This window comes from Podarcis vaucheri (assembly GCF_965113315.1).
Source record: "Podarcis vaucheri genome assembly, chromosome: 2".
Lineage (NCBI taxonomy): Eukaryota > Metazoa > Chordata > Lepidosauria > Squamata > Lacertidae > Podarcis > Podarcis vaucheri.
In genome coordinates this window covers 45190609-45200551 of record NC_138760.1, presented here as the reverse complement: position 1 = coordinate 45200551, position 9943 = coordinate 45190609, and positions in this window count along the sequence as shown.

Genomic DNA, 9943 nt, shown 5'->3' with positions numbered 1-9943 from the left:
GCTGCTCTCTGGACTACCTCCCACCGCACCAACACTTCAAAACAGTTCTGCAGTTCCTCTGGGCATCATGCTGGATATAATCAAGAAATGCCAGCAAAAGATTTGCCATAAAATGGCCCTTTCCTCTTAAAGAGTGGCTACTTTTAGACGAGGGATGAAAACAGGGAACCTACTTTCCCAATTCACCTACATCCTAAAGATGAAAGGAAATAAAATTGTCTCTGCCCTTCAGGGCTGCCAATCATTCCACATTTCTTCCTGTGCTGATGAATAAACAATGCTATGTGCCATCTCACTGTCATCAAAGTTGTATATTTACAACAAAGAGATTGGTAGCATGGTTGACACCAGACACCAACAAGCATCATTGTTGTTTAAAATATAAAAGTATATAGCACATTCACTAAAGCACAGAGTCTATATATATCAGTAGCATTGAGATACACAACACTTAGTAGGTTTTAGAACCTATCTGTTAAACCAGATGCTTTCTGGGATGGCAAACAAGAAGAGTACCTGAGGATAAGGCTTGTTGCATCTGAGAAGGTGGACTCTAATCCATAGAGCTTTGTGCCTTAATAAATGGTTTAGAGTTTAAAGTGTAACAACAAGACTCTTTCCAGTTGTTTTCAAGCAATTACCACAACTACCATTCTGGAAAATGTGTTCAGTATATATGTTCCTGATTGCACCTCTGTTTTCTGGCTCTTATTTTCTTTATCTATCGAACACATAACTGATCAATATACCCAAGGGAGCATAAAAAGGCTATGGCAGTGTAAGGTAAAATGACAAAAAGCACAAATAAATGTAATGAAGGTCATAACTGAGTTTTTTTTAACTATGTGATTGTGGTCAGGGGACAGATACAGATATAATAATTCCATCATAGATCATCTAAAAAGGAGTTCCAGCACACTGATAACCAGAGAGAGAAATGAGCAGGAAACCTTGGGGGTGAACATGGGTGACAGAGTAGTGATGGGGAATGTCTCTTGCAGGGATATATCAGAATAAAGGACCAAAATAGCAGGGTAGGGGAATGCCATGAAAATACTAAGTAAATAAGTTTTGCAATGAAAGTGAATGGCAGCCAATAGAGAGAAGTGAAGATCTGACATGATCACTTTAACTCAGCATTCAGCCACTTGAAAAAATTGTTGTGCATATGGTAACTAGAACTTGCATCTCCTGGAAGAGTATAATTTAGACAACACGTGTTAACTACTTAATGTACTATTGGGATACTTTAATACATTCTAATGCAAGCAGACAAAAACAAGTGTCTAAATGGACTAGTGTCTGAATGCTTGGGAATAGGCTGCTTAAAGGGATTGTTCCAAACTGCACATTTTTTGTGTGCACAGTTGTAAGATATGGTTGACTTAGGCTGTTTCCAAAGGGGGAGTGTGTCGTTGGATTTCCTGGGCGTACCAGAAAGACTTCTTAAAATAAAATTGATCTGGTTCAGAATCAAGAAATGAAGCAGGGTAGTTGTTAGGAATTTAGTGGGAATAAAGTTCTAAAAATGTTTAGTTAATGCCTAGGAATTGGTGCGTTGCAGTATATGCTCTGGGGGACAGGTGAACTACATCAATAACGTTGACTAGAGCATTGGCATTACCTGACCCTCTTACTGGATGCCCAGAGTGCAGGACAGAAAAGGCCACATAGATTTGTCTGTGCTTAATAGCATTCCCAGAAGAGTTAGCCTGTTTCCCTACGCTCTAATTCAGTAGAACTATAAATGTATAGAATTTACCCTAGCATAAATCCAGCAAACAGATATATTCCTATCCATTTATTCTACACCTATTGCCAGTGAGGAACTTCAAATGTTACAGTATATGCATATTGTTGCAATTATTCCAGAATGTGTCTGTTCACCAGCTTCCCACACACTTCTTCTGTCACTTTATGCAACACCAAAAGGCAATGTCCTTGAAAATGACAGGTACCTTTTCTGCCAGGGGACCTCCCTCCCTATGCAGTGAAGCTGATGTTGCAGGCTTCTGCCTTTGCTATTCTTGCATGTACCACCATTACCTGAAATATTAGCCTGGCAGAAGAAATTGGCACATGATGTGGACTCTGGGGATCAGATAGGGTGATTAAAGGCAGACAGTCACTTAAAGCGCTAATAGTCAACTTCTTGAGCTTGGGGAGCAAAAGTACCCAATTGTGCCCAATTCCTTCTCTAATGTTAGACCAGACAATGTCTAAAATGTGAGCCACAAATCCTCAGAATAAATCCTAACGGCCAAGAACTTCTGGTGAAAGGCCAGAATTTTGCAAAGATAGTTAGAAAAGGCAGCATGAAGTTTAAAAATGGAAGCCAATTTGGAATGTCTCTGCCTATGAGAGGCTTAAGGGATAACGTTCTTTACAAAGGTCAGCGTGGCAGACCAGTTTGAGTTCAGCACTGAGCAGCGTGGGGGAAATGTATGTTCAAATGCCCGCTCAGCAATGAAAATGCAGATTCAAATATTTAGCCATCTCTCAATCTAAGTAAACTCAGAACTGATATCCAATGATTGCAAACTTAACCTTTTTAGAGGAAATGCCAGGCATAAATGTGGCAAGATTCGAAAGACTGCTAGGAATGAAATACTGTGCACCTATCCTGTGGAAAGCAGGCATCATCAACATGACAGATTGACAGAGGCAGGCAGTAGCCACCAACCAATAACTAACCACACCATCTCAGTTTAACGTGGCATGAACTGAGACCCAGTTGAGGTAAGCACACATGGGCAGATAAGCACATGGATAAGTGTCAGCTCCAGATTTTGGGAGGCCCTTGGGCAAGATGCCCCCAGTGTGGTCTCTTATCTTATCCACTCTTCTTGCCACTGTCCTGAGGAGCAGAAATAGGTTGTCTGACCCATTAGAGCTGAAATGCCTGTCTGCATGTGTGTCCCTATTCACCTGCTTGTGTGTGGGTATCTGTTTGTGTTGTCTGCATGTGTGTGTGCATGCACAAACATTGCCCACACCCACTTTTGCCTTGGTCACAGTCACTACTGGCATGCAGCCCTTGAAGGGTTTGCCAACAGCAAATACAGAAATTTTAAAACACCTTAATAAATATGCAGTGAGAACAGTGATGTATGTTGATGATTAGACTGTGTTTCAGGAGTTCCCTAATGAGTAACTGTCATGCTGCACATTTCTTTTGCATCATGAAGCTGACAACTTGTAATCTCAAATGATGCAAAACTCTGTGCAGCTGAAGAGGAAAAAGTAAGGGAGTGGTGCTTCTAGGAATAAGGTGAAACTGTGAAGCTCCCTTGTTATTTATACTGTTGTATGCCGCATGTTGTTATAGTTCTATTTATAATATCGGAATTTTTTTGTATATTTGCTATTGTTTTGCTAAATTATGATTAAATTGTTACTATGTTACTGCTTTGCTGTTATTTGCCGTGCTGTGTTGTTTGCTATGTTAGTATGAAATTGTTTTTGTAGTGTTTGTTTGAAATGCATCCATTTCTTTGTTGTAATCAGCTTTGAGAATGATGATCTTTTTTGTGGAAAAGCAGCATACAGATATAATGAATAAATGAATGAGGTTGTCTTTAAAACCCAGCCTTTGCCTTTCTTGACTCTGCTGTGCATATAAAATCAAAACAAAGCTGCATTTATCCACATAGGGGATAAAAACTACAGGCGTGCTACATGAAATTCAAAGCTCAATAATACAGCATCTGCTTTGCATGCAGAAAGTTCCTGATTCATCATCATCATCATCATCATAAACTTTATTGCACTAGCCAAAGGTCATGGCATCATTCACAAAGGAAAAAAAAGAAAAACAACAAATAATCATAAAAACCATAAAAACATCAGGCACTGCAAACACAACGAACTACGGTCACGTCTCCTGGAAATTATTTGTTGCATACTATATAATAGCAGGGGGTTCTCAGATAGAATGTGCCAGCTTAAATGTCCAAATCACTTTTGCAATTGACCGCTATTTTATCTAGTTCTTTTCTCCTGATCTTCTTAGCCGCCAACACATATAGTACCACTTTATAAGTTACGAAGTCATCAGTATCACTCAGCAGCCATTTCACCCTTTCCACCCTGTTCAAGTGTGTTCCATTCATAAGCAGGGGTTTTTATAAATCGGTCTCTTGGTTCTATATATAGCGGGCATTGCAATAAATAGTGGTATAGGTCCTCTATGCAAGGTTGCACACACAGACAAAGTCTCTCTTTGTACTGTACTTTGCTGTACCGAACACCCACCACCGCCGAGGGCATCGATTGGAATCGTAATTCTGTAAAAGCGATTCTTAGTATGGCAAGTGGGAGCTTCGTCAGATAGCTAGCTTGGATGTGGTCTGTTTTGATAAGTGGGAACCATGGTGAATTTTTGGTAGAGGCAATCGTGGTTAAATCCTTTTATGCATCGGACCTGAAGAGACAATCTCTTAGGTACCTCTTACCCTGATTCAATCCATGGCATCTCCAGGCAGAGCTGGAAATGCCCCATCTGGAAATCTAGGGAGTCAGTGCCAGGCCATAGGAACAAAACTAAGCTACAAAGAACAATGGTCGGACTCAGAGTGTCAGCTATTAGAAATGCCAGTTAATTTTCAACTACTATTTGGTTCTGATTCTTATTTTTTACATAGGACTCAATTCTGACAAACAAACCATGGCCAAAAAGGAAATACTTCAGTCCAGCTCTGCTAGTGTTCATTTCACTTCAAGACGATATACACTGTTAAAGTAGGTGCCTCAATCATATTTTGCATATGTCCGGCGTGCTGTGAACACATATGAGCAACTATATAAGGCCAATATGACCACTAGCTTGGTCATATTCAGGCCAGGTGGACAGTGGGACCCATCCATCTTCTAGTCTGTAGCCAGTTGTTCTACTGAGTGCCAGGAAGGGATGGTTTCATGCTGTCCTAAATGGCAGTGGAGAGGCATGTACACCTTCTTTGTATTATTGCTTTTCAGTTAAAATATGGCATTAATTATTACTGACAATAGATTTCATCACAGGTGGAATAGTGAGGGATGGGAGATTAAGGCTCACCTGTGCTAACATGCTAGGCACCTGTAAAGAAGTTGAGGTGGAGGGGGTGGCTGAGGACCACTCTGCAGGTTCTAGGCAGCTGTGGGAACCAGAATGTGCTGTGGTTGAACTATGTGCCCCACCAGAGAGGGCCAGATTCAACTAACTTGGAGCAGTAGTGGAAGCCTGTGCAAGGACTTCCACTAGTACAATGAGCCTTTTCTCCCCCCCCCCCAATCTCTTCTGGAGGTTTGGGAGAACCCCCAGAACAATGCACAGGGAAGGAGAGATTTGTTTCATCTGGCAAGCAGAAATGCTTGCACTGATGGAACAATCATATTAGCACAACATTGAATTCCACTGAATTGTGACCCCTCTCACCACACACACAGAGCTTCTTTGTTAAATAGATGTACATCGGAAGAGACATGCTGGATCAGACCAAAAGCCAGTCTAGTTCAGCATTCTGTTTCCAGTGGTCAACTAGATGCTTATGGCAAACAGGACAGTGATTCCCATCAACTGGTATAGGCAGTAGGCTTGAAGGCAATTGTGCCATGGAGAGCCAGGCCAGTCATGCAGGCAGCACAGACACCAAACTCCTTGCCTGCCCCATCCTTTTTTCTTTCACACAGCCACTGACATAAATTGATTTTTCTGTAGTTAATCAGATAAAAGCCGTGGCCTGCTGTATTCCAGGACTACTGTTTGTCTCCTTCTTGCCTGACACTAATGTGCTCAATTTCTCATAGGTATGACCAGTGCTCCGTGAATTGAGAAACACACCAGCTCCTTAACTAGGCTTAGAAGGCAGAGCCAGGGCAGATACAGGCTGTTCAATCTCCACAAACCACACAGACTCCTGATGAGAAAAAGTGTTCCTTTAGTCGGAACAGGTACAGATGCCTGATAAAGTAGGACACACAGATACACACACCAGCACTTGCCAAAGATAGCATAATTGGCTGCCTGTCCTACCTTAGGAAAAAACTAAAAAAGTGGCAGCTTGCCTGAAAGTAGGGCAGCCCCTATCAAAAGCAGGATTCTCTACCCTACAGTAGCTAGAAGGAAAGGAAGCAAGTCAACTGGAAGAAGGTTGATTCAAGACACTTTAGTTTATAAAAATGATTGCTTTGCTCCATGCAAAAGGAAAAGCTCCCAGGATGTACATTTGACAATGAACCACCCAATCCAGCTAAGAGCCTTGCCACGTTCCAGGGAACCCTTAATGACACTTTGGGTGAATTTGTTAGCAGTGCCCCTATAAATATTTGATCCTGGCATTACTCTCTCAACAGAATCCTAAAAATATGGAAAAAGGCAGAAGCTTACACATTTTTGTCCATTTACAGTTTGAGTATAGTGGCAGCCCTAAGAAGCTGCAGTGATCCCAAGAATCATTGCTACGGCAAAGATTACTTGACATTGGAACATTTTTCAAACGTAGGGGTTGAACGAGCTAGGTGTCCTGCGGCATCAGTGAGCAGAAATAAGAACTTTTCTGGGACCTGATTCCAGCCAGGATTTAGCTTCTAGCATGTCAGGCTTTATTTTATTTAATTTGTTTTAATTTAAATTTTGACATTTATATACCACCCATTAAAACAAGGCCTCTGGGCAATTCACAAAACAATATAACAGCATGCTGAAACACATCAAAGCATAATTGAAAACCAGATTAATACAACCAAGATGAAAACATATAAAGCATAAAAAGAAGTCAAAATCCACATAAAAAAACCAGCACAGAACATTAAAAAAATAAATATAAAGAGATTTACACTGTCCCTATGGCATTCTCATATCTCCTAATTGTTCTCCTCTCCCTGTGGTAGCTAAGGAGATTAAAACTTAGTATATTGGTACAATGGCATCTTGTAAGAAACAAGTCATCCTCACTAGGCCTTAGCAGAGCAGAGCATATGAGGCTCCTTATTGTTTCATTGGGAGTGATGGGGCCCTGGAATTTCCCTGAAAGGCAAGATTTAGCTCCTCCAGATCCTATCTCAGAAAATGTTGAATCTTGTTATCACTGCCTGCAATATTCTATTTATGCTTTGTTTAGTTATTCAACGTTCTGAAACCATTTGGAAGCGATTTGGACAGACCACGGAGGATGAACATGAGCTTTCTAAGGCTGTAACCCTCTATCACTCACCTGGAGATAAGGTCCCATTGAACAGGTCTGGATACACATAGGATTGCACTGTAAGTCCCAGACTTCTAGTTTCAGTGGAGTTAAGGGGGGTACCTCCAGTTCAGCTTCCTGAGAGGGACCAGGCTCCCCCATGATACGAGTAGGTGAATTTGAACAGGTGAGAGGAAGCACACATCAATTATGTTTCTTTGGAGCTATGAAGTTTGTATAGGTTATGTATTCTACTCCACATTTCTACATGGCAACATTATAAAAGAAGATCTTCAAAGAGCTGCAAGAAACCAATTATTTCCCCCTAAAGAGAATCTTAGCGCTATTGAACTCAATGGGGCTTACTTCTGAGCAAACATGTATTCATTGCACTGTAAATCTCCCTGTCTGTATAGCTGATCAACATTTAGTCATAATTATGCCATAGAAAAGAGGAGACTTTTGTTTCCATATGTATTGGGGAGGTGACTGGGAGCATGACTCTGAGCCCTTCTGCTTCACACATCAACAGATGTCATAGTACATAGACAAAACAAAAACACAAAAAACACAAAGTGCTGCACCAACAAGTACAAAATAACCCCTCTGCAGCACCACAGATCCAACTCAATGGTGTAACATTGGAAATGGTGTAACTGCTACCTGGGCAGTTATCTTTGCACAAGGGCTAACATTGATGCCAAAATCCAGCACCGCCTGAGCTCTGCGAGTGCAGCTTTCTCCCAATTGAAGTGCAGAGCGTTTGAGGACTGGGACATTCTCAGGGAAACCAAAATGCTTGTTTACAGAGCTATTGTACTACCAACCTTACTGTATGCTTGTGAAACATGGACCACTTATAAACGCCACCTCCCACTCCTCGAAATATTCCATCAATGATGCCTCCGAAAAATTTTACACATCACTTGGGAAGACAGGCAAACTAATACCAGTGTACAGGAAGAAGCAAAGATCACCAGTGTCGAAGCAATGGTTCTTCAACATCAACTTCGTTGGACTGGTCATGTTGTGTGGATGCCTGATTATCGTCTTCCAAAGCAACTACTACTGTATTCCAAACTTAAAAATGGAAAGAGTAATGCTGGTGGTCAACAAAAGAGGTTTAAAGACTGTCTCAAGGCAAATTTTAAAAAATGTAGTATAAACACCAACAATTGGGAAACACTTGCCTGCGAGCGCTCCCACTGGAGAACAGCCTTTACCAAAGGTGTCATGGGCTTTGAAGACACTCAAACTCAGGACCCAAAGGAGAAAAGTGCTAAGAGGAAGGCACGTTTGGCAAATCCACACCGTAATCAACTCCTGCCTAGAAACCAATGTCCCCACTGTGGAAGGACGTGTGGATCCAGAATTGGCCTCCACAGTCACTTATGGACTCATTGTTAAAACTGTGTTTATGGAAGACAATCTTACTCGGCTACGAATGATTGCCAAAGAAGAAGAAGACATAGAGAGGGAAGCACTGTTTAGGGAATAAAAACCCATTCCATACTTCAGACTATGCATATGTATTCAGGAGCACCTGAATATGTGGTTATTATGTGGTGTAAAAAAGACGTAACCATAGCAACCTTTCAAAAAGCTTTTAAAAGCAGCCTTTTTAAAAGGTCTCCTTAAGCAGTTATTTTATGCATCCTGCTCTCCTGTTTTGAATTTTGAGGACGGTTTTAACTGCTGCTGTCCTTCATAACTGAATGTCTATTTTAATTTGTTTGTTAGACAGTATTGTTCAGTGATATTGATTGTTTACATATGATTTCTTTTTAGCACCGATTGTAAACTTCCCGGAGAGCCATTTGGTGGCAGAAAAGCAGCATAGAAACATGGAAATAAACAAAAACAACCAGAGAGTTGGGAAGGAGGTGGGAGAGGCTTAGAGGCCATTTAATACAATACCTTGTTTTAAGCAGAAAATCTAGAGGGAAAAACATATCCAGCCTCTGCTTGATGACATCCAGTCATGAAGTCTTCCCATCTCTCCAGGTAATTGATCCCATTGTTGAACAGCCCTTGTTATAAAGAACTGTCTCCTACTGTTCAACTGAAATTCACCTAAGGTCTGTTGCTCTCTGTGGCAGCAAAGAACAAGTCCATTTGCTCTTCTCTACGCGGCAAGGGCATCTGAAGAGTGACATCACATCTCAACTCTGGGCTAAGCATACCCAGTTCCTTCAACCTTCCCATATACTACTCTATGCGTAGTTTCCTGGCCACAAGCCCCATAAAACACAACTCCACTAATTTCTGAGTAAACGTGCATAGGATCACACCATTTTCAAACTGACAAAGAACCCTTTTGGAGAGGGGGGAGGAGAACGTAGAGAAAAGCTGGCCTTTCCCACTCTTTCTATGAATCCTTCTCTGAGATTTGCAGCTTCTCCTCAAGGAGCTGAGGGCATTGCCTCAGAGCAGGCGCGGGGAACCCTGCAATTACCCATGTATATTCCTGGACTCCAACTCCCACCAACCCTCTCCACTGGCCATTGGCAAAAGGCGCTGTTGCTGGGAACTGAACTTCAACTAGGGTTGCCACCTTTGTTCTGACAAAATACAGGACAAGGCAAGGCAGAGCGGTTGGGATTTTATTTCCATCTAGTGTTGAAGTGACTTCAAAGCAATCCATTGCAACCTATCGCAGCCTAACAGGACGGCGCCTCTGGAATATGTTCACACACACGTGTGTGCGGGCACAGACACACGCACGTAAATTTGTAACTCTGCCTGTGCTTTGCAACCCAGAGCTTAAATCCGTGACCTTT